The sequence below is a fragment of the Canis lupus genome, chromosome 12 (assembly GCF_048164855.1).
Source record: "Canis lupus baileyi chromosome 12, mCanLup2.hap1, whole genome shotgun sequence".
Lineage (NCBI taxonomy): Eukaryota > Metazoa > Chordata > Mammalia > Carnivora > Canidae > Canis > Canis lupus.
In genome coordinates, this window is record NC_132849.1 from 14,582,148 (window position 1) to 14,605,409 (window position 23,262).

The 23,262-nt window shown below is 34.5% G+C and overlaps 1 protein-coding gene and 1 long non-coding RNA gene across 18 annotated transcripts in view; one reads left to right on the plus strand and one right to left on the minus strand.

Moving 5' to 3' along the window:
- The window catches only part of EXOC6B (exocyst complex component 6B), a 615,377-nt gene that overhangs the window by 190,290 nt on the left and 401,825 nt on the right, over positions 1-23,262 (minus strand). The window contains exon 19 of one of the 12 annotated variants that reach the window (XR_012004240.1): positions 4,150-4,310. The exons of the other annotated variants lie outside the window; for them this stretch is intronic. The gene's annotated coding sequence lies outside the window, so the exon portion shown is untranslated. The remainder of the gene's footprint in view (positions 1-4,149; positions 4,311-23,262) is intronic. 12 annotated transcript variants of the gene reach the window in all.
- The window catches only part of LOC140601194 (uncharacterized), a 59,254-nt gene that overhangs the window by 23,487 nt on the left and 12,505 nt on the right, over positions 1-23,262 (plus strand). For 4 of the 6 annotated variants that reach the window (XR_012004245.1, XR_012004247.1, XR_012004248.1 and 1 more), the window contains exon 4: positions 4,222-4,370. This is a non-coding gene — a long non-coding RNA (uncharacterized lncRNA). Of the gene's footprint in view, positions 1-4,221; positions 4,371-6,957; positions 7,180-23,262 lie in introns of those variants that run through there. The other 2 variants (XR_012004243.1, XR_012004246.1) reach the window with 2 other exon arrangements.

Sequence of the window (23,262 nt, forward strand, 5' to 3'; positions counted from 1 at the left end):
TCTATACTTATTTCCTTCAAGATTTATATAGCTAGTACAATTCCACACACGTTGAAGAAATGTTACTTCATTATATATCATGGATGCCTTAGGGAATTGCGGTGTGATTCTCACCTAGAAGCCTGATGGAGAAAAGTTGCTTTACATTAATTTTGGGAAAACTAACATTTTAATAATATTGAATCCATAAATACAGTATACCTTTCTATTTAGTTAGAGTTTCTTTCATTTTTTTGGTAATTTTTTTAAAGTTTTGAGTTGCACATATTTTGTTTGTTACATAGTATTTCCAGTATTTTGTTTGTTACAGAGTATTTCCAGTTTTTTGATGTTGTAAACTACACTGACTTTTAATTTCAGATTTTAATTCCTCTTTATTTGTACAAAGAAATAGACCTGTTTTGGAGTGCCTGGGTGGCTCAGATGGTTAAGCATCCAACTCTTGGGTTTCAGCTCATGTCATGATCTCAGGGTCAGGGATGGAGTCCTGAGGTAGGGCTCCATTCAGCATGGAGTCTGCTTGAGAGTCCCTCTCCCTCTCCTTTCCTCCTCCCGCCCCCACTTGTGTCTGTGCTAGTGTGCTCTGTCTCTCTCTCTCTCTCTAAAATAAGTAAATAAGATCTTTAAAAAAAGGAAACAGACCTGTTCTTTTCATAGTGACCTTGTATCTTATGATCTCAGTTTTACTACCTTTTTAAAAAAAATCTCTTAGAATTTTCTAGATAATGGCGTTATCTTTTTAAAAAAGAAAAAATTTTCAATGTCCTCCTTTTCAATTAGCACACTTTTTATTTCTTTTATTGTCATTTTGCATGAACTAGCTCCAATAGGGTGTTGATTTAGAATGTTGAGAGCAAACATCCTTGTTTTGTTCCTAATCTTAGAGGTCAAACATTTAGTCTTTTACCATTAAGTAAAATGTTAGATGTAGGTTTTCACAGATACCCTTTTATTGGATTAAATAAGACTAGATTTGTCTCCTGAGAGGTAGATTTTTTTTTTTGAAAGAGTGTCCATTTTTGACAAAATCTTTTTCCGCATCTCCTGAGATTCTTTCTCTCTGTCTTTCACACACACACACACATTAAATAAGCTTATTTCTAATAAAGAAATTGAATTTATATTTTATAACCTTCCAATAAAGAAACTCTAGACTCTGATGAATTCACTAGTGAACTCTATCAAGTATTAATGGAAGATACTAAACCAATTCTAGACAAAACCTTCCACAAAATATAGGAGAGAAAACATTTCTAAACTCATTTTATGAAACCAACATAACCCTGATGGCAAAATCAAAGGCAAAGATGATACAAGAACAAAAAAGTAAAAACCAAAATCCTGCATAAACATACATACCCAATTTCAACACAATTGCAAATCACATCCAGCATTATATAAAAAAGATGATACATTATGTCTAATTGTGGTATATTACATAAACATGTCTATTATTTACTTCTAACTTATTTCTGTTGCAAATGGCAAACACAGTTGGTAAGAACTTATTCCTTTTATATTTATTGAGACTTGTTTTATGGTCTAGAATGTGCTTAGTGAATGTTGCATGTGTACTAGAAAAAAAAAATGCTGCTCTTGGTGATGGAATGTCGATTAAATCAAGTTGTTTGATATTATGGTTCAAGTCTTCTACAGCCTTACTGGTATTCTGTCTATTTGTTTTATTGGTTACTGAAGGAGTACTAAAATAATGAAATATATTGTAAATCCATTTATCTGTTTGGTTCTGTCAGTTTTTGTTCATATATTTTGAAGATCTGCAACTGAGTGCAGACACATTAAAGCCTCTGTACAATTCTCATTCTCTCCTGGGTCTCCAAGGACATACATATTACACCTTTCAACTGGCTCCATATCTCTTTTATGACCTATTCCATTTTTAAAAGTTAAAAATAAATTAGTATTCTTTTTTTTTTTCTATGTGTTTAAGTTTGGGTGTTTTCTGTAGATCTTTGAGCTAACTCATCTTGACTTCTGCTTTGTTGATTCTGTTAAACACATTTAATTCATCTTTGAGAGCTCTTGTGATGAGCTTTTCACTACAAATCCTGAATTTTACTATCCTTAAACACACATTTGATTTTTAATATCTATTCAAATAATTTTGTTTTGGTATTGTTCATTCTTTCCTCTGTTTTCTTTAACATATTAATCAGTTATTTTGAAATCTCTGTCTCCTAGCATATCTGGTTTATCTAATGATCTGCTTCTACTGACTGTTTTAACTTTTGATTACAGGTCAGTTTTTCTTATTATCATGTTAAGAAACTCTGTTTCATATGCCATATGTTGCAGATAAGATGCTATAGAGGCACTAGATTATTTTATTTTCCTCAGTAGAGTTTTGAATTTTGTTTAGGCAGGCAGTTAAATTATTAGTGGATCACTTTCATTTTGTCAGGCTTGTTTTTAAAGTTATAGTGGGTCTACTTTAATTTCACCCCTTATCTTAGGAACTTGTCCTTAATCCCTATAGATAGCTTTACTGATGTTTAAACCGAAAGTTCCGGGGATCTCTGGGTGGCGCAGTGGTTTGGCGCCTGCCTTTGGCCCAGGGCACGATCCTGGAGACCCGGGATCGAATCCCACGTCGGGCTCCCGGTGCATGGAGCCTGCTTCTCTCTCTGCCTGTGTCTCTGCCTCTCTCTCTCTCTCTGTGTGACTATAATAAATAAATAAAAATTTAAAAAATATCCATATTTAAACTGAAAGTTCCATGTGCTTATCAGGGCTCTCCATGGGTTCAATCTTCAATGTCTTTGCTGTGCAACTCCAGAATATTTGCTCAGCTATTAATATTCCAAGCAGCTGATATCTTCTGCAACTCCAGAGTGTGCCCTATTCATGTGAAGCTTATAAATTAGTCAGGAGCTCAAGGGGAATTTTATAAAGACATTTTAGGGGTTCTTTCTCCATGTTTTTTTCTTCTTTGGTACCCTGTTCCTCTGAAACCAATTGTTATTTACATCTCATGCACTGATCCCTTCATTTTTTTTGACAATTGTCTGGTTTTATATTTTGTATATAAATATAAATTATAAATATAAAAATATTTATGACTAGAGAAGTCTGATATGAGCTATGAGATCACAACTAAAACCCAAAAAGAACCTTTTTAATTTGCCAATATATATCAACCAGAAAAAATGATAATAACCATTTAAAGACTTTCTCCCTGGCCAAAAATTTCATATGCCCTAGTCTCAATTTTCATTATCAGCCTGACAAAAACTTTTGCTTTATAAAGAAAATACATTCATATATGGGTCTTATGAACTCAAATTCACAATAAAGGATAAGAAGTTATAACCAGTTAATCATACATGCCCATTACAAAACAATGAAAACACCAGCAAATACCTTAACTTGTATGTTCTACTGCCATAGACCAACACAGTGTTAAGAGCAAAAACAAACAATAGAAAAATATATAAAGGTAAACAGACAAATTACAGATATGTGGTTTAATGAAAACAAACATTAAATACAATGCCCCATTAAAAAATAATAAATAAATAAATAAATAAATAAATACAAAGCCCCAGAATACTGACGTTAACCTTTGCCTCAGTTTTGTCATCTGCAAAATAGAATTGCTTCAATGGTTAAATAAAAATAATTCCTATGTAGTATTTACCACAGTACCTGGCTTATATTAATTAAGTACTCAGCAAATGACTATTACAATTTTTATCCTTCTGATCCTGAGTATGGAAAACAGTTGACAAGACATTGGGTATATTTGTTTAAAATGTAAGATATTATGAGTTCATAATATTTTACTAACCATTTGTGCCTTTTATAGAGTCATATGATTTTCTTCTTTTTAAGTAAAAAATTCTGTCACACAAAAAAGTGGAACGTGTACTTCCTGTTCTGAAGCAAATCAAGGAGAACATGCAATTAACTGCTAAATTGAGCAGAATAAACTCTAAGTGCTATATGATTTAAAAAGAAATAGTTATAAGGCCAAAATAGTCAGAGAAGGCTTCACAAAAGTGGTAGGACTTTCTGGGTGACCTTCATTACATCCCAATAATAACAACATGGAAATGTTTTCAAGTGGCTTCCAATTTGAAATGAGGTCATATAAAGTACTCTACAAATAACAATTATTACTACACAAACCTCCATAGAATAAGAAGTCCTCATAATGAGAAATAAAAACTCTTCCTTTCTCTTTCCTCAATTCCTGTTCAGGTTAAAGGTCAACTTCATCAAGTCATCTCATTAACACAGAAATGTCTTTGAAGGTATTCAGTCTTTGCCATGCTTGACATTTCACCAGACTGCAACCAAGATGCCAAAGAATCAGATTCATATATTAATGAGCAAAAGGTCACAATGAGGTAATCTCCAAAGTTCTATTAGTTCCTGTTTTCTGACCCTATCCAATTCTGCCTCTCCTTCTCCAGTCCTCTCTTACTACCTACATTTACAATCACTGGCTTCATTTCAAGATATACCCTCTAAACTGTAATTTCACTTGAAGTGCATTTTAAGTGGAGGCCTCTCAAATGCTGATTCCCAATCCAAGGGCGATCTGCAGAGGTATCAAGTTAAAATAAAAAGAAGAAAAAAATCACGTAAAAACTACATCCAATTTTGATATTTAACTGCTAGGACAAAAAAAAAAAAAAAAGAAAAAAGAAAAAAAAGAAATAGCAAAAAGAAAAAAGAAATGCTCTCTTTCAAACTAATAAGCTATTTAATAATGTGACAAAGCAGAGCGTATTAAAATATTAACCAAAGCTTCCAGGAAAACCTCTATAATCTCAATTGTTTATTCAAGACCTTTACAAACCTCATAAAAAATTAAGTGGGCTTGGAAAAAACACACCACAGCCACAGGAGAAAGTTTACAAAACACAATGGTACAGACGCCTGACTGTCTGCCAGTCCGTCGCTTTTAACTTCCACATACAACTTATTACTTAGTTCCTAACTGGTCAATACCCTAAATAAGAGCATTTCTCCTCCCAAACACATCATTAGCCTGAGTTTCTTTTTTGCTTTTTTGAGCTAACGTATCTTGTATGTGCTTTGGTTCATTATTTTCTGCCAATACAAATATTTCATTTCAGAATATTTAAAACCTTAGGCTTCTCTGAGGGAAATCATTTAAGATCTTCTTTACAAAAATTTCATTAGCTCTCTAATTAATCTTCTATGGGAGAACAGTGCCTGAGCCATCATGTCCATTTTATGGTAGTGGTAGTGAAAACAAGACAGGACTACAGTGGAAGTGATACAGAGAGAAAGAGCAAGGACTTTGATTCATATTAATTTAGGTTCAAATACTGGCCCTATAACTTATGTGACCTTTAGGAAAGTTGTTTAATCATGCTTGTTCATCAGTAAAGTGGAGATAATGACACCAACCTTGCAGAAATTTATGCAAGAAATGGGATAACAGATATAGAGACCTGTACAGTATCTGGCATATATTAGGGCCTCAGTGAGTGGTAGGTAGTTTATTATTAAATGTTCTTATCTTTGAGGGGAGTACTGCAGATAGCTCAAGGAAATTTTTCAATGAAAGTTTATTTGGGTCCCAGGTAGAATTAAATATTCCACCTTTCCTGAGAGGCGGTTATAGAAAAATTCAACATACAAATTCTGACGTGAGCTGGGTTTAACCAACTTTCATACATGTAGAAATCCACTCTGAGCTATTCCTGTTATAGGAAATTGAGCATGAAATATGAATATTTCACTCAGTTTCAGTTTGGGAGAGCAAATGCTCTTAAACCATTTATATTCTAAGGAAACACACTACATAATCTCCCCATCCCCATCTTTTTCCTTTCTGAATGGCCTTACAGGAGCCGTAAAGAGGAAACTTTTCATCACAGTGTATCTGTGTGAAAGCACCAAAATATGTTAACAATTAGAAAAGAGGAAACCTGAAAGACTGCCTTGTTAATTAAGGAACTCGCTATCAAAGAACTCATTAAACGGTAATGAAACCAAATGGCTATTAAAATAAATACCCACTGAATAAAGATTGCCTGGCTAACAACCCTTCAGTATAGCTTTTTTACAAACACTCCCAACAGTAAAGAGCCAGAAAAAGCCACAATAATGCTAAAACCAAGATTGAAAAAACCAGCAATGAAGTTATTGTAAGTAGAAGGCAGAAGTTGAATTAAGAAAAATGTTCCTAGAATTCAGAATATGGGGCATCAAACATTTTTGAAGATTTCTACCATCTATCTCTTGATCTCAAAGACCCTGAGCATTACATAATAGGCAGCTGTCCTCTATATTCGCTACTCCTAGGCATTAAGTTAGAATGAGGTTCTCCCTGTTTTTCATGAGTTCCTCAACGACTCCAGGCCACCTAGCTTCTTTCTTAAATTTAAGCAGAAGCTGCATATTTTGAAGAGATGGCATAAAGTTACAGTTAAAGGAAAATTGTTGAAATAAAATGTAATTTCAGAAGCATAGTCCCATCAGCAAAGTAAGAACAAGAACTAAAGAATCTAGGGGTGCCTGGGTGGCTCAGTCAGTTGAGTGTCTGCCTTCAGCTCCGGTAGTGATCCCAGGGTCCTGGGATCGAGCCCCACGTGTGCCTCTTGCTTGATGGGGAGCCTGTTTCTCCTTCTGCCTCTGCCTGCTGCTCCCCCTGCTTGTGAATGTGCTCTCGCTCTCTCTGTGTCAAATAAATAAATAGAATCATAAAAAGAAAAAAGAACTGAAGAATATCTGTAACAGAACATGCTAGAAACTGACCATTTACATTGTACTCTGCAAGTCTAGAAAATTTTTAGAGAAGCAGACAATGGTCACGGAAAGACATCTTCTCTACTCAAAAAAAATATATATGTGCAGACCATGTTAGTTGCCTATTTGTTATCCCTGCTCCCTTCCACATTAACAAAATAATCCTTCGCAATACAAACAGAATAATTATGTTTCTCGACCTCTTGTCAGATATGGAAGGCAAATGATTTGAAAGCAGAAATGTCTTCAGAAACTTTTTGCCTGCTACAGAGGATATGATGGCTACATTTCTCAGCTACCTTGGAACCTTGAGGAAAAAAGATCAAGAGATTACAAATATATTAGCCCTGACATTCCTGAGCCTCTGTGTGATTACAATTTCTGGAGTTGTTATTATGCAAGAAAATACCATCTTAGGTATGAAAGCCACTAAAGTTTATTAGCTGTAATAACTGATAACTTAAAAGCCAGTAGAAGCAGGAAATCAGAAGACACACAAATGATTTGGGAAAGGGATGAGACTGCCATTAAATAGAGCAGAGAAAAGGATGATAGGCTGTCTACTCTCCCTGTTTTTTGACAAGGATACAACATGTAAAGAACTATATCTGAGGTCAAATAGGAGAATAAAATACTAGCTATATGGCCCAAGTAAAAATGAAACAAAATAGGAAAAAGAAAAAGGGTAAAGCAATCTGTAAAGATTAATTTTATGTATTAATTTGACTGGATCCCAAGGTGCCCAGATATATGGTCAAACATTACACTGGGTGTGTTTGGGAGAGTATTTTTAGATGAGATTAACATTTAAATCAATAGGGACTTCTGAGTGGCTTAGTGGTTGAGCGTCTGCCTTTGGCTCAGGTTGTGATCCTGGGGTCCTGCGATCAAGTCCTGCATCGGGCTCCCTGCATGAAGCCTGCTTCTCCCTCCGCCTATGTCTCTGCCTCTCTCTCTCTCTCTCTCTTTCTGTCTCTCATAAATAAATAAATAAATAAATAAATAAATAAATAAATAAATAAATAAAACTTTAAAAAAATTTATATCAATAGAGTAAAGCAGATTCCCCTCCCTAATGTGGGTGGGCCTCATCTAATTCGTTAGAGGTCTGAACAGAGCAAAAGGTATATCCTCCTGTGAGTAAGAAGGAACTCTTGCCTAACTGCTTTGAGCTAGAACATCAGTCTTTTCCAGCCTTCAGACTTGAACTAAAAAGCGGCTCTTACTAGGTCTTGAGGCTGCAAGCTTTCACTCCAGAACTTAAACGAACTTCCTGGGTCTTCATCTTAACAACTGCAGATCTTAGGACTCCTCATAAGCCACAATCACATGGGCCAATTCCTATAATAAGTGTCTTTCTCTCTCTCTCTCTCTCTCTCTCTCTCTCTCTCTCACACACACACACACACCACACACACACACACACACACCTTATTGTTTCTGTTTCTCTGGAGAATCCTGACCAATACAGCATCTAAAAGACTCACAGAATTCTAAAGCCTCAGAAAATTATATATTAGAGAATAAAAAGGAAACTTTCAAGACTCTTGGGTATCATCAGCTAAAAGATAAATAATTTCCAATAAAAGAGGAGCATAAAGCAATACAGAGAAAATAGTGTGAGGTGAAATAACATGATAAATCCAAAAGTTGGGCAGCCCTGGTGGCTCAGCAGTTTAGCGCTGCCTTCAGCCCAGGGTATGATCCTGGAGACCTGGTATCGAGTCCCACGTCGAGCTCCCTGCATGGAGCCCGCTTCTCTCTCTGCCTGTGTCTCTGCCTCTCTCTCTCTCTCTGTGTCTCTCATGAATAAATAAAATCTTTAAAAAAAAATCCAAAAGTCAACAAGAAATATAAAGAGAGATGGATAAAAGGATTAGAAGAATACCAAAAGCACAGTAACTAAATTAAGCTAAATTAAGAGGGAATAAGTGCAAGATTTATGCTATGGAAAATAAGTCAAGTTATGTGGAAAACAAACATGAGATATTCTCCAAGAACTTGGTATGAAGCTAAAAATTATGATAGAGAAGATGATCAAATTGAACACAAATGATAAAGTTAGCATCAGGACAATTGATGTTTTAAAGGGGAGGCAAGAGAAAACTGAAATATTAAGAATAAAAATAAATAAATAAATAAATAAATAAATAAATATTAAGAATAACCAATAGAGGGTAGCCCCAGTGGGGCAGGGGTTTAGCGCCGCCTGCAGCCCAGGGCGTGATCCTGGAGACCCTGGATCGAGTTCCACGTCGGGCTCTCTGCATGGAGCCTGGTTCTCCCTCTGCCTGTGTTTCTGCCTCTCTCTCTCTCTGTGTCTCTATGAATAAACAAATAAAATCTTAAAAAAAAAAAAAGAATAACCAATAGAGGGGCACCTGGGTGACACAGTCGGTTAAGCATCTGACTTTTGGTTTCAGCTCATGGTGATCTCAGGATCGTGAGATCAAGCCCCAGATTGAGCTCTGTACTCAGTGTGGAGTCTGCTTAAGACTCTTTCTTCCTCTCCGTCTGCCTCTCCCCCACTAAAATAAATAAATAAAATCTTTTTTTAAAAACAAAGGAATAATCAATGTACCAGGAAAAAATATTTATAGAAAAGTACAGGCATCCAGGTAGAAAAATTAGGTTGATAAACAAAATCCAATTTCTCTACTGCAACACTAAAAGGTAGATAACAGTGGAACAAGTACAGAGTATCCAAAGGGAAAAAATGTTACATAAAAAATTATTTTGATCAAGCTAAAGGTGAGAAGAAAACATTATGAAATGTACAGAAGGCCTCATAAAATATGAAACAAATATCTTTACTTAAAGATATGCATTGTGAAAGCCATGCAAACCAATAAAAAGTGAGATAAACTTAATAGCTGTCTTAAAACTGAATGTAAATTTCAGTACCCACTGTTGGAAAAAGACATAATGTGGAAAATAATGCTGTAATAATTAATAATAGTAACACTCTTGATCTAAAACATGGGAATATGCTAAAAATATAAGAGAGGAAGAGGGAGATAATGAATATGTGTTGATAAACCACTTATATTAAGTAGATCACAAATAGAACTTTTCACACTAATTCTAACACTTAGAGAATTATATGTTGAAGAATATTTTGAAAAAATGAAAATACATTCTTTAAAGCGGCTGGAGATGTGCAAGGCTAAAAAATATATAGGAAATGCACCAAAACAAAAGAAACAAAAGAAACTTTAAAAAGAGAAAAAAACAAAAAAAAGTAAAATAAATAAAAAGAGAAAGAACAAAACTATACACTCATAACCAAATAAATAGCACAATAATTGAATATCATTTAAATTATCTTATTAAAAGACAAAGGCAGGACAAAAAATTGATGAAACTGACAGATAAAATAATGGGGAAAGGCATATAAGGAAAAAGAAAATGTAAAAGAAGAGTAGTAACATATTAACAAGACATAAAATTCAAATTCAAGGCAAACAGTATTAAACAAAACAGTCATTTTCTATCAGCATTCTAAAATAGAGATCTCAATGCCACAAGCCCTAACACAATACATAATATTGCATAAGGATGCATTAAAAAAAAAAACCCAAAACTGTAGAACAGGGAAAGTACCAAAAACCACATACAGCACAATGGTAGTAAGAGATCTTGACAGAATACACAGACTTTGACAGATCAACCAGAAAAAAGTTACAATGGTAAGTGAGACCTGAACAATAGTATAATAATATGGACTAAAAAGATACATAAACTGAATTTTCTGTGTTGTGGTCAGGAAATGTCTTCTAATCAGGAAATGGGATAATGTCCAGTGAAATCTGAAAGAACTTTTCAGCACTGGTGCTTGAACAAATGGATAGTCATATGCCTAAACATAAACCTCAACTGTTTGGTCACTCTGACATAAAGAAGAAAATTCCTAAATGGATCACATGGCCAAACAAAAAAATGTTACAGTTATAAACCTAGAAAAAACACAGGAGAAAAGTGTTTAGAAGTCAGAGTACAAAAATAAATAAATAAATAAAAAACAAAAAAATAATAAATAAAAAATAAAAAAAAATAAAAAAATAAAAAAAAAAGAAGTCAGAGTACAGGATTTCTTAGGCAGGACATAATGAAAAGCCAAGGACTCAGGATATATATAGAACTAAATATAGAAAATGAAATAGAACTAGTATCCAGAATATATAAAATACTCTTCCAACTTAATAAGAAGAAAAATAGCCCAATGTAAAATATGGGGAAAAGATCTGAATATGCACTTGATAAAAGAAGATATATGAACAGCCAATGAGCATATGTCAGGTGCTCACTAGCAGTAGGTACTGGGGAAATTATAAAACCACAAAAAAATGCCAGTACCTACTCGTTAGAGTGACTAAAGTTAACGAAAAGGATGACAATACCAAATGTTGAGAAGAATTTTGAGCAAATAAAACTCTCATACATTGGTTTTTGAAACATAAAATGGTATAGCTACCATCAAAGACCATTTGGCAGTTTCTTACAAAGTTAAAAACACACACTTATTTGCCATTTGACATAAATGCAAATTAAAATGAACACATGGATTAATTCTTAACATCACAAAAACAGAGAAAACTAGAAATCATGAGCCTCCCAGCTCAATGCAATTAGAAAAATACATAAGTATCTATAAAGTATTTTATACATCTATATTTAACCACCAACTTAAGGAAAATAGAGAGCACAAAGGAACATGTTTAGGGACATCCCAGGGATGTACCATGGGAAATCTTATAAAATAAGTAGCTAATTTTCTTTAACAAATAACTAACAAAACATGAAAAGTAATGAAGAATATCCACAGATAAAGAGACTTAGGAGCTTTCCAATGATAATGCAGTTAGTCTTCCCACCAAGACCCACTACAAAACGTGATGAAATAACACAGACAAAACAAAATAAAAACAGCTATTTGAAGTCATCAGAGAGCAATGGAGGACACAAAGATTAAGGGAAACAAAAGAGAAAAGTTAAACATTGAGGTGACCTGCAATTTCTCCAGTGTTTCTGCCTCTTAGGGATTTTGCTTATTCTCAACATAGAGCATGGAGGCTGAGAAGAAAACTGGACTGCTCAATCATGTAGGGTCAAATAATAATGGATTCAGCATTCTTACTGCAGGCATCCCAAAACAAAGACAGTCAAAATTAGGGAATCAAATGTTGGAGTAAAGTGTACTGCAGAGGAATGAGATTGACATTCTTTATATTGTTTGGTTTACTTAATCTTAAACTGTAATGGGGGCCTGAAACAGAAATGACAATTAGGAAGAAATAGAAAGAGGTGAGACAGCCCAGCAGAATTTAAGTAGTCTCATGGAGCAGAGGTTGGAGATCAAGGTCCACCAAGGAGGAAGAGCCCTGGCAAACAGCCCAGATTCAAACTGAGATTCCAAGAGGACTATACCTTATGATTATGTGTAAACCAGAAACAGACTAATCTTTACAAAGCCTTGAGGACAGCCTCCTTTCAGCAAGAATACATGGGCTAGAACTTAAAAAAATTATCAGAGTATCAAATGATGGTACTATCTCATAAGAGGGGGTGGGGCAAAACAAGATAAAAAATAGAAAACAGAAACAAATCCTTGGGTAATTCATATATTATAATTATTATGTGAAATGATGTTTACAAAACTGGTAATGAGATAGATTAGACCAGAGATCTAGCAATAGAAAATTGATAAAAATTCTGAACTGAAAAACACAATTCCTGGAACTGAGAACTCAAAAGATGTTTTAATGACATATTAGACATAGCAGAAGGATTAATTTACTAGAAGATAAGTCCAACCAAATATTCAGATTCCAAGAAAGAAAACCAGATGTATAAAACAGAAAATATTATAAGAAACATATGAAACACAGTAAAAAATATCTAATATATCTTTAATAGAGCTAATGTAATAACTAAAGTCCTAGGAAGAAAGTGAAAAAAGAAAGAACTGGACAGAAAAAAATAGTTGATGAGATACTGGCTGGGAAGTTTTCAGAACTAATGAAGGACATTAAGCCCCAAATCCAAGAAGCTCTATGAATGTCAAATAAAATAAATAAGAAGAGTCTGTCAACTAGAAATATTTTAGTACAAATACAGATAAAAAAAAAAAAAACATTCCTTTCTATTCTTAGTTGTCTGAGTGTTTTTACCACAAAAGGCTGTTGGATTTTGTAAAATCACTTTTCTGCAAGAGTTGAAAGGATAATGCGATCCTCCTCCTTCACTCAGTAATGTAGTGTATAACCTGACTGCTTCTCTTATGATGGACCAGCACTGCATTCCCAGGTGACATCCCAGTTGGTCAAGGTTTACAATACATTCAATATTACTGGATTCACTTTGAGAGTATTTTGTCAAGGGTTTGTCCTTATATATTTATGTAGAACATTGGTCTATAATTTTCTTTTCTTGTGATGTCTTCATTTGGCTTTAGCATCAGGGTTAATGCTGGTCTCATAGAATGAGTTAGGAAGTGTTCCTAATCTTATATTTTTTGGCAGAGTTTAAGGAGGATTGGTGTTATTTCCTTTTAAAGGTTTGGTAGAATTCACCAGGGAAGCCATCTGGTCCTAGACTTTGTTGGGAGGTTTTTGATTACTGATTCAGTCTCTTTACTTATTTATAGGCCTTTTACAATTTTCTCTTTCTTCTGGAGCCAGTTTAGATAAAGTGTGTTTCTAGAATTTTGTCCCTTTCCTCTAGGTTACCTGAATTTGCCATAAATTACATTTTTACACATTTATATAAATGTGTACCCAATAAGATAGATTTATAATTCTTTTAATGCATTTGTCTTTCAAATCAAGTAGGAATGCAAAGTAGAGATACAGCCCGCCCCCAAAATAATACTGATTCTTATATATATTTACCTTTACTGGAAATCTTTATTTCTTCATACAGCTTCAAGTTACTATCTAGTGCCCTTTCATTTAAAACTAAAGGAATCGGGCAGCTCCAGTGGCACAGTGGTTTAGCACCGCCTGTAGCCCAGGGTGTGATCCAGGAGACCCGGGATTGAGTCCCACATCAGGCTTCCTGCATGGAGCCTGCTTCTCTCTCTGCTTCTCTCTCTGCCTCTCTGTGTTGCTCATGAATAAATAAATAAGATCTTAAAAAAATTAAAACTAAAGGAATCCCTTTAGCATTTCTTGTAGGGATGAACTCCTTCAGCTTTTGTTTTAAGCTCTACTTCATGTAGAGCTTCGACATGTTTTAAGTTCTACTTCATTTTCAAAGGACAGTTTTGTCAAATACAGAATTCTTGGTTGACAGGCTTTTTTTTTTCCTTTCAGTGCTTTGAACATACAAACCTACTGCCTTCTGCTTTCCAAGTTCATAATCTGAACATGATGTAGTCCTCAGACAGGTTAGAAAAAATATACACAATAATTTGTATATGAGATATGTTCTGATCCCCCCTGCAGTCAGTCAATAGGGACCCATGCTCAGGAACATGGACTGCTGCTGCTTCAAGACTACCAACGTGCTGGTGGGAAAGTGGCTAAAAGGCAATAAAAACACCACACAGATTTCTTACTGTTACCAGACTGCCTTTATTTCTTGATTCAGCATTCATTTGGTCAATGTTTGTGGAGGGATGAGAGTTTGGAGCTACCTACTCCGCCATTTTATGATATCATTCCAAGAGACAACTCTTCTTAATTCAAGTAGCCATGTCACAAGTGTATGTCACAAATCAGAGTTCCTCAAACTGGTTTACAGAGAGACAGGTTCTATGGTTCTTAATGGGACATTTTCCACATCTTTGTGCTGGTCTACAAACATAAATTAATTATGGCTTGTTTTTTCTGAATGCCTGTTTTTGTAACTGAAAATCATGATGCAATTTTAGTCTTTGCCCTTGCATCTATATTTACAATAAGATTGGCATCAAGTAATAGGACATTTTTGCCATGAGTGAAAGGGCAGACATGGACCTTTCAGCAATTGTACCAAGTTCAAGTCAAAATAGTTCATCAGACAGTATAAAAAAGTTTCACAATAGGCTAACTAGGCAAAATTGGTAGAAAATTGAAAAATCATACATTAAATGTGACTTTGAAAATTCTGCATTGATACTTAGTATTATTCAAGTTGGATGCAGCAATTTAGCTTTAGCAAAATCACAAAATTGATCTTATTATTTTAATTTTACTCATTGTAAATTTTTAGATTTAATTTATAAATTTGTTTTAGGCTTATAGTTGTACTGGGATTGTATGGATGAGATATTTATATTACTTTATGTTTACACACATATAGGTAACACTATCAAAAAAATTGGGAGAATTTGAGACTAAGAAATTTTAACTCTGACAATATGGCAGACTGAGCTGACACAAAACATAGAAATTACTTATAAATTCAATATCATAATATTTTTTAGCTAAAGAACTCAGTTTGAAAGAATAGGAAATATCTAGGTAGTAGTGTTGCAGGATTTTCTTTTCCTTCAATGCCCATAGTTCTTGGTCATGTTGTTTCAAAGAATGAATAGGTAGACCAGACGAAGAGTGATGGGCAACAAAGTAAAATATATTGAGTGATCATACAAAGCTCCCGAAGAGGGAGGGTACCTGAGAAGGTTGCTGATTTGATGTTTAAAGGTAGGGGGTTTTATGGGCTGTTTGGTATGGGCTGATTAACCTTCCATGTGCCTGTTACCCAATCAGGTTTTTGTCTATTCACATGGGAAAGGGCGGAAGGCTCCTTCCAGGGTGGTGTAAAATCCTTTTAAGAGCGGTTTCATCTTGTACCTGCCTGCCTTTCTTCCGACTATCCTTCATTACTAGGGCAATAACAAAACAAAACAAAAACTAACTAACTAAAAACCAGAGGAATGTGCTCCTGAGCTGATTTTGCTCAGATCTCAAGAGGACATGAGGCAGAATTACCTAACAGCTGTGTAGTGGATTTTAATATTAATACAAGGATAGACCTCAGGTTCCACTGAAGAATGAAGATAGAAACTAGACTTCTGCTGTCTTAGCTTGGGCTGCTACAAAAGAGTACCATAGATTGGGTGGCTTATAAACATGAGAAATTTATTTCTCATAGTTAAGGAGATTAGAAGTCCAAGATCAGGATGTCAATATGAATGGGCTCTGCTGAGAGCCCTCTTCAGAGTTGCAGGCTGCCAACCTCTTACTGTATCCTCACATGGTGACAAGAAAACAAGCTAGCTCTCTGGCCTCTTCTTATAAGGGCACTAAGATTTAGATTTTAATATATGAATTTTAGGGGGATACAAACATTAAGTCCATAACATGTGCATACTTCTGAGATCTTGAAAGGCTATACTTTCAGTGAGAAGAGATAAGATTAAAGTGACATGGAAGCTTTGTTTTAGCTATTCACTTGCTGTTGGGAAAAAATAGTCTCCCACAAGAAATTAAAATCTAATTGTTGGAAAAAAACATAAAATCCAAATATTGGTGTGCTGTCATTATATGCAATACTCACATAGTACAGGAATCTGTAAGCTTAAATAGGAACAAAAAAAATCAGTTCTGGATCAGTTGAAACTCCTGAGACAAAAACAAATGTAAAAGAGCACAATAGTGGGACGCATGATTCCAGGATCTGGCTTTGAGTCCCACATCGTGCTCCTTGAGGCGAGCCTGCTTCTCCCTCTGCCTGTGTCTCTGCCTCTCTGTGTGTGTGTGTCTCTCATGAATAAATAAATAAAATCTTAAAAAAAAAAAGAGCTCAATAAGGACACTTTCATTAATCTAGGAAATACACATTCCCATGGAAAAACAATTCTTGTCAAAGATAAGCTCATAATCAAAAATGTAAAACCACATAAAGAACTGATTTTTCATGAGGTAAAGTCAAAAGATCAACAAAAAGAATAAGAAGCATAGATAGAGACTTGAAACAAAAGAACTATTTGAAAGTTAAAATAAAAGATAATTAGGATGACAAACAAGACAAAAGGAGTTTAAATAATTACAGAAAAGCAGAACTTATGAACAGGCAGGTATGAATAAGAACCAAATAGGACTTCTAGAAAAATACACACTAAAATGAAAAAAATCAATAGATTATATAAACAATAGATGGACTACAAGACAAGTTTCCTACAAAAGAACAATGAATCAGGCTGACAGCAACAAGAAGAAGCTAGAGGATAAGGAAATAGTATCTTCACAAGGCAGAAAGAAAATAAGGCTTAATTCAGAATTCTAACATTGGCTAGAGATGAACTGGGATAAAATAAGTACATTTTTCAGATAAAAGAGGTTTATCCATCACTTAAAGCTCAATATACTGCTTTAGGTAAAAACCAGAAGCCCACTGAGAGTAAGGTGATTTAGTGCAAGTCATATATATATATATATGGGATATATATATTCCCTTAGTCTAGAGAAAACCTTAGTGGCCATTTTACTAATCCCACAAGAATGACTACTACAGCATTGCCATTGATGGTGTCTAGATTTCAACACAAATATCTCCAAAGAAGTGAAGCTCACTAAATCAGAGGCAGCATATGTTTTGTTGGAAGGTTTTTCTGCCTTTTGTCCTATCTTTGAGAGCTCAGAAAACTCTTTAGCTAACTGAAGGCCACAATTACGTCATAAACCTCTAGGTTATCTTTTCTTTAGACTAGATAAAACAAAACTTTTTTCAAATGTCTCCATATGATTTAGTTTCTAGTTCTTTCTTTCTTTTCTTTCTTTCTTTCTTTCTTTCTTTCTTTCTTTCTTTCTCTTTTTTTTTTCTCTTTTGAAAGAGAGAGAACAAGAGCAGGGGTGAGGGAGGTAGAGGGTAAGGGAGAGAGAGAATCTTAAGCAGATTACACAACCAGCATGGAGCCCAACAAAGGGCTTGATCTCACTACCCTGAGATCATGACGTAAGTTGAAATCAAGAGTCAGACACTTAAGCAACTGAGCCACCCAGACACTCCAAGTTTCTAGTCCTTTCTATACAATAGCATTTTCTTTTAGAAGTACTCCAACTCATCAGCATCTTTTTTAGATTATAAGTCAAAGCAGAATATTTGATTGAGGAATGCTCTGCCCAGCATCAAGTAGAAGAGGATATTGTTCTAGTTCTTAAACTTTAGCATACATCAGAATTCCCTGGAGGACTTATTAAAACAAAGATTGCCTAGACAAAAGCTTGAGTTTCTGATTCAGCATGTCTGGGATGGGGCCCAACATTTTCCATTCTTTTTAACAAGTTCTCTGGTGATGTTGACACTACTGTTCTAGGGACTACATTTTGAAAACTGTTAAATAACATGATATAACACAATCTTAGACCAATTTAGCTTTTTGATAGACCTATAGTCTTGCTTATTTGACCTTAACTGGTAGGCCATTCAAATTCTCAAGTCATTACTAAACATTCCCATTCCTTGTTTTCTATTTCTATTGAGAAAATCAACAAAAAGCATGTTATAGATGGTAGATCATTAATGACATATTTATCTATGAAAGACAGTATATTATCCTTTATATTTTAGCTTTAGTTCATCAAACTAAAAAGAGTTCCAGATCTCTGTCATCTCCAATTAATAAGTGAGTCAGGGTTTTTTTTTTTTAGTTCTCTTGGTGTCCTTTCCCTGACATTAAGAGAACTCAAAGGCTCTGCACTGAGTATTCTTCAAATTATTTTTTTAATCCCATAACAACAGAATCGCTAAGGATGTCAAAAAACAATGAATCAACTACATAATGCTTTCCAAAGCCCTTTGAAAAGTAACTGTTGGCTCCTCAACTATATGAAATAGTTTATCTAACTGTTCAATTACTAGTTGTCTAAAAACTAGTTTTATTAATACTTATCTAAAACTGAAAAATAAATTACTTCCAAGTTTGAGTGCTTGACTCTAGTTAGCTAATGAGACAAGAAAACAAAGAACACTGCCTTTTCCACACAACATGGACAGAGGCCCTCTGTGTAGGGATATATTAATATGCTGAGAGAACAGCCTATCAAGGAACAGATGCAATCAGTGTCAATTGGTTACACTTGAGAAATGAATGACCTTCACTAGCTTTGCTTAGTTATTTTGGGTGCCAATTTCTTGGGTACCAAAGTTCAATTTGAGACAGTTAGACAGACCTAAATCCCAAGAATATAATCTCCAAGTCTATAAAAATTTACTAGTTCGCTGAAATTACCCAGCTCTGTTCCAACTTACCTCAATTCAAAATGCTATGGTTAGCAGAGGATCAATAGACAATTACTAGATTACAATATAACTTTTATGATAATTCTTTTTTTCCCTGCCCAATGTAAGATTTCATGCCCACTGCCTTCACTGAATTAACCGATAATAAGTACTTTCCAATCACTGCAGTGGTGAAAATGTTTCTGGAAGGAATATAAACATGCTGTGTTTTTATATATCTTTCCTTTATGAAACATAATCAATTGCTATAGCAATCTGATCCTTAAGATTCAGGTACTCATTTGCATTATCAAGTTAGGAAAGGTAATGAGCCTTAAGGTTCTCCATTCAGCTAAATTAAAGAAGCCAAAATCTGACTACACTTTTTTGCCTCAATCTCCTAAATTTAGCTATAGAGTTCTGAAAATTTACAAATCAAAGATCAAACAAAGGAAAATATGCTGAGTGTGGGGTCCTGCATGAATACAGTGATCAAAGGCCAAATCACTGTGGTTGTGGGGAAGAAGCAAGGTCTTCTCAAGTTAAAACAAGAAACTCAAAAAACTATGTTTGAAACATCTTGAAAACTCTTAAAAATGTACTGACACCGTGTAGTTTGAAATGTGTGGAAGACTTTCCATGTTTTTTGACTGCATTCAATCAAAGACAGATGCTACAACTTACTGCCTCAAAGTATGAGTGTCCAAAGTATGATCAACAAATTTAGATCACAGCTTCTAGAATTAATCATGCCAATGGAAAAGCCAATTGAATATTGCAGAACACTGCTTCACTACACTAAGGAGGAGGAATAGGCAGCACAAAGTGAAATTCTGACTATTGGCACTGTCCTTATAACAAAACAGGATCTTAGAACTGTGAAAAATAACAATAGTACATATGGTATATATGGAATTGTGCCAAATAGTAATAATAGTTTTTATATGTTTCACTAGCAAAGTGCAGAGAAAAGGTGATTTTTTTTTCTTTTCTAAGCAGATTTTGGAGGCTTAGCATCTTCAGGATTCTAGAGGTGAAAACAAAAAACTTTGACCAATATTGACTTATCAGACAACGTACACTAGGTTACACTGCAATAACAAATAATTCCAAAATCATCATGGTTTACAACTATGAAGATTTATTTATTACTCATGTTACATGCTAGCTGGAGGATCAGCCTGAAGAAGCAGTCTTCCTGGCATATGCTATCTTCATGGCAGAGGGAGGTCAGCCATGCCAGAACAACCTAATGATTCTCAAGGATCCTGCTAAAAGGTGACATCCACCTGTTCTGTTCACATTTGATTGGACACAGGAAGTCACATGACCAATCTTGAAGTCACTGGGTAGAGAATTTTAATTCTCTCACAAGGAGAGTCAGTAAATAATTAGGGAAAATAATAATACTACAATCTGCCAACTGCTCACAAATATTTGCTTTTTCCTACTGCATACAAAATATACACACTCTGCTCCCCAGAGGGGATAACCAGAAAGTCCTATACAATCACGCCAAAAGAGTAAGTAAAAAAACCTCCATTATCTTGTAATAAACTCTATTTAAAATCCAGATCTGGTACATTTTACTCTGGAGACTAATAAACTAAAAAGGCAAGTTAGCTGCCCCTCAAACATCCCAATATATAAATGCAGAATAGGAATACCACAACTGGAATACTTTTCAATTTGGAAAGGTGAAGATAGGAAACACATGGTAGTTTCTTATCCATATGAATTCTGAAACTTTACTGGACAGAAGTTGTAAGAGCCACTTGCCCTGGGAGTAGAGTACATTCCTCAACTGGGGCCTCGTTCTGCTTTCTTGCAGTGGCTTCCTCATTCGTTGTTCTCTTAAGGCTGGTGACTCTGCCCTCTGGACAAACACTGATTTTTCTTGATCCTTGTTGGATAGTCATTTCAGTTGAATCTGAGGTTTTAACAAAACTGTGCTAGCTTCAGCTCTGATGTGGTTTTTGACAAGTGGCTGAAATATAATGGGTTTCTGTCCATTCAAATAATTTTCAATTATATATTTAATCAGTTGAAAATGAGAAACAGTTAAATATGGTGACTCTTCAATTCCTGGAATTTCTGGATTCTCCTTATTCCCTTTATACCCTGTTAATAAGCAGGTCAATTTTTTCCTGAGTTTATCTCTTTTTTGTAAACAAATGAAGGCAATAGAAACCAATGAACATTGGTCACATTTTGTTTCCCAAACTCTCCTACTGCCTAATACCACATGCTCAATCTGGTATATTATCTGATTTCCAGTTACAATTTTCAGGTGACAATTTCACCAAAGGTTTTATTATGGAAACTACCTTCTGCCTAGCCTCAAAGTCAATGTCAAATATTTAGGTACTTTTGTATGTCTGTTTATTACAGCAGTATCTTGTTTAGTTATCAACTTCTGTATAAGGCAGCTTATATTTAGTTATGATACTGTAACAAACAACCTCTAAATCTCAGTGGTTTACAACCAAGGCGTAATCCTCACCCAAATTACTGTTAGCTAGGGATCAGATGCTCTGTTTAATGTCATTTTTATTCTAGAACCAAGTTGGAAATGGGGCAGCTACACTTTGGGACATTCTATGCATGTGGCAGAGGGGCAAGCATAATGGAAGAACCACAGAATGGTTCTTACAGCTTCTTCTGAGAAGTAACATATGAAACACTTCCATTTTACTAGCCAAAGCAAGTCATTTGGCCAAGGCTATTGTTTTCATATCATTGTTTAAAACACGCTATCTAAAAAACATTCTCACAGATAAATCGTTGCCTATTCATGACGATGTCTTGAAAACAATGTATAAGAATGAAAAATTCTAAGTAAGAGGGCAGGGACACATAATTTTAATAAATGAAGTCAACTGCCTCCTAAAAAATCATATTCTAACAAAGAGTATATCAGTGCTTCTTTCGGTCACAACTCTGCCAAGACATGAAACATATCACTGATGTTTTCATTTGCATTTCTATAATCATGAGCACAAGTATGCTTACTTATTGGCCTTTGTATTTCTTTTTGCCATTTGCACATTTTTCTTCCAGTTTTTTATTACATCATCATTATAAAAGACTCAAAATAATAAAGAATTTAATAGAGCAAATTGTGAAAATCCTTATTCACATTTATTCACTAAACCAACTCCCTTTCAGAGAGATGCCTGGAACAGCATGGAATACATTCTTCCAGTCTGACTTTTATGCATTTTCATACATGTACAAGCACATATATTTTTTTCTTAAAAGATGAAGTCATAATAAATCTAATGTTCTGTAATTTAATCTTATCTAACAGGAATTTACCACATCAGGTTAAATATTATTCCAAGTACTTACTATGGTATATAAGCCTATTAATGGGCATCTAAACTGTTTTAAATTTTTTATACAACAATGTTGCGATGAATATTTATATATATATATAGATCTTCAGTGGGTACAAGATGAAACCGTTGACTCTATGAATGTGCACTTTAAGTTTTGCTAGATACCGTTAAGTTGTGCTCCAAGAGGGCTTTATTTTTTTTTTAAGATTCATTTATTTATTTTAGAGAGTAGGGGGAACAGAGGAGGGAGAGGGAGAGAGAAAATATCAAGTAGACTCTGCACTGAGCACAGAGCCCAATATGGGGCTCGATTCCACAACCCTGAGATCATGACCTGAGCAGAAACTGAGAGTAGGACACCTAGTCAACTGAACCACTCCGGCTCCCCCAAAAGGCTTTATATCATTAAAATGTAGAAAAGAGCTGATTTTTCTGTATTTCATCAATCTTTATCATTTTTACTAATCTGATAAGAAAGATGTTTTATTTTGACTTTGAACATCATTTTTCTGATTACTAATGAGAGCTAAAAATCTTTTCATTTACTCACTAGGTATTTCTAGTTCTTCTGCTGAAAAATATCTACACATATTCTTTCCCAGTTTTCTATTGAGCTTGTTCTTAGTAACTTATAAGATTAAGATCTTAACCTTTGTTATATATAAATATTTTCTTGGTTTGTCTTTAATTATCCAGAGTTACCTTTAACTTTTGACTAGTATCTTGCATCATATAAGAATTTCAACTGTAATGTGATCAAGCACTTTAAAAACATAGTTTTGTCTATTCTACATCATTGTTATCTTTTTCTATTAATACACCTCACTAATTTAGATGCTACTGCTTTATCTTGATTATTTCATAAGCTGAATCTTTTTATCCAGGAACACTACTTTGTATTCCTGCTAATGATCTGGTTTTCTTCTATGCCCCTCATTAAAATTTTAAAGTTTCCTCTTATATATCATGCATATTTCTTGTCATATTTATTTCTACCTATTTTACCATATTTCTTGCAATGATGAAT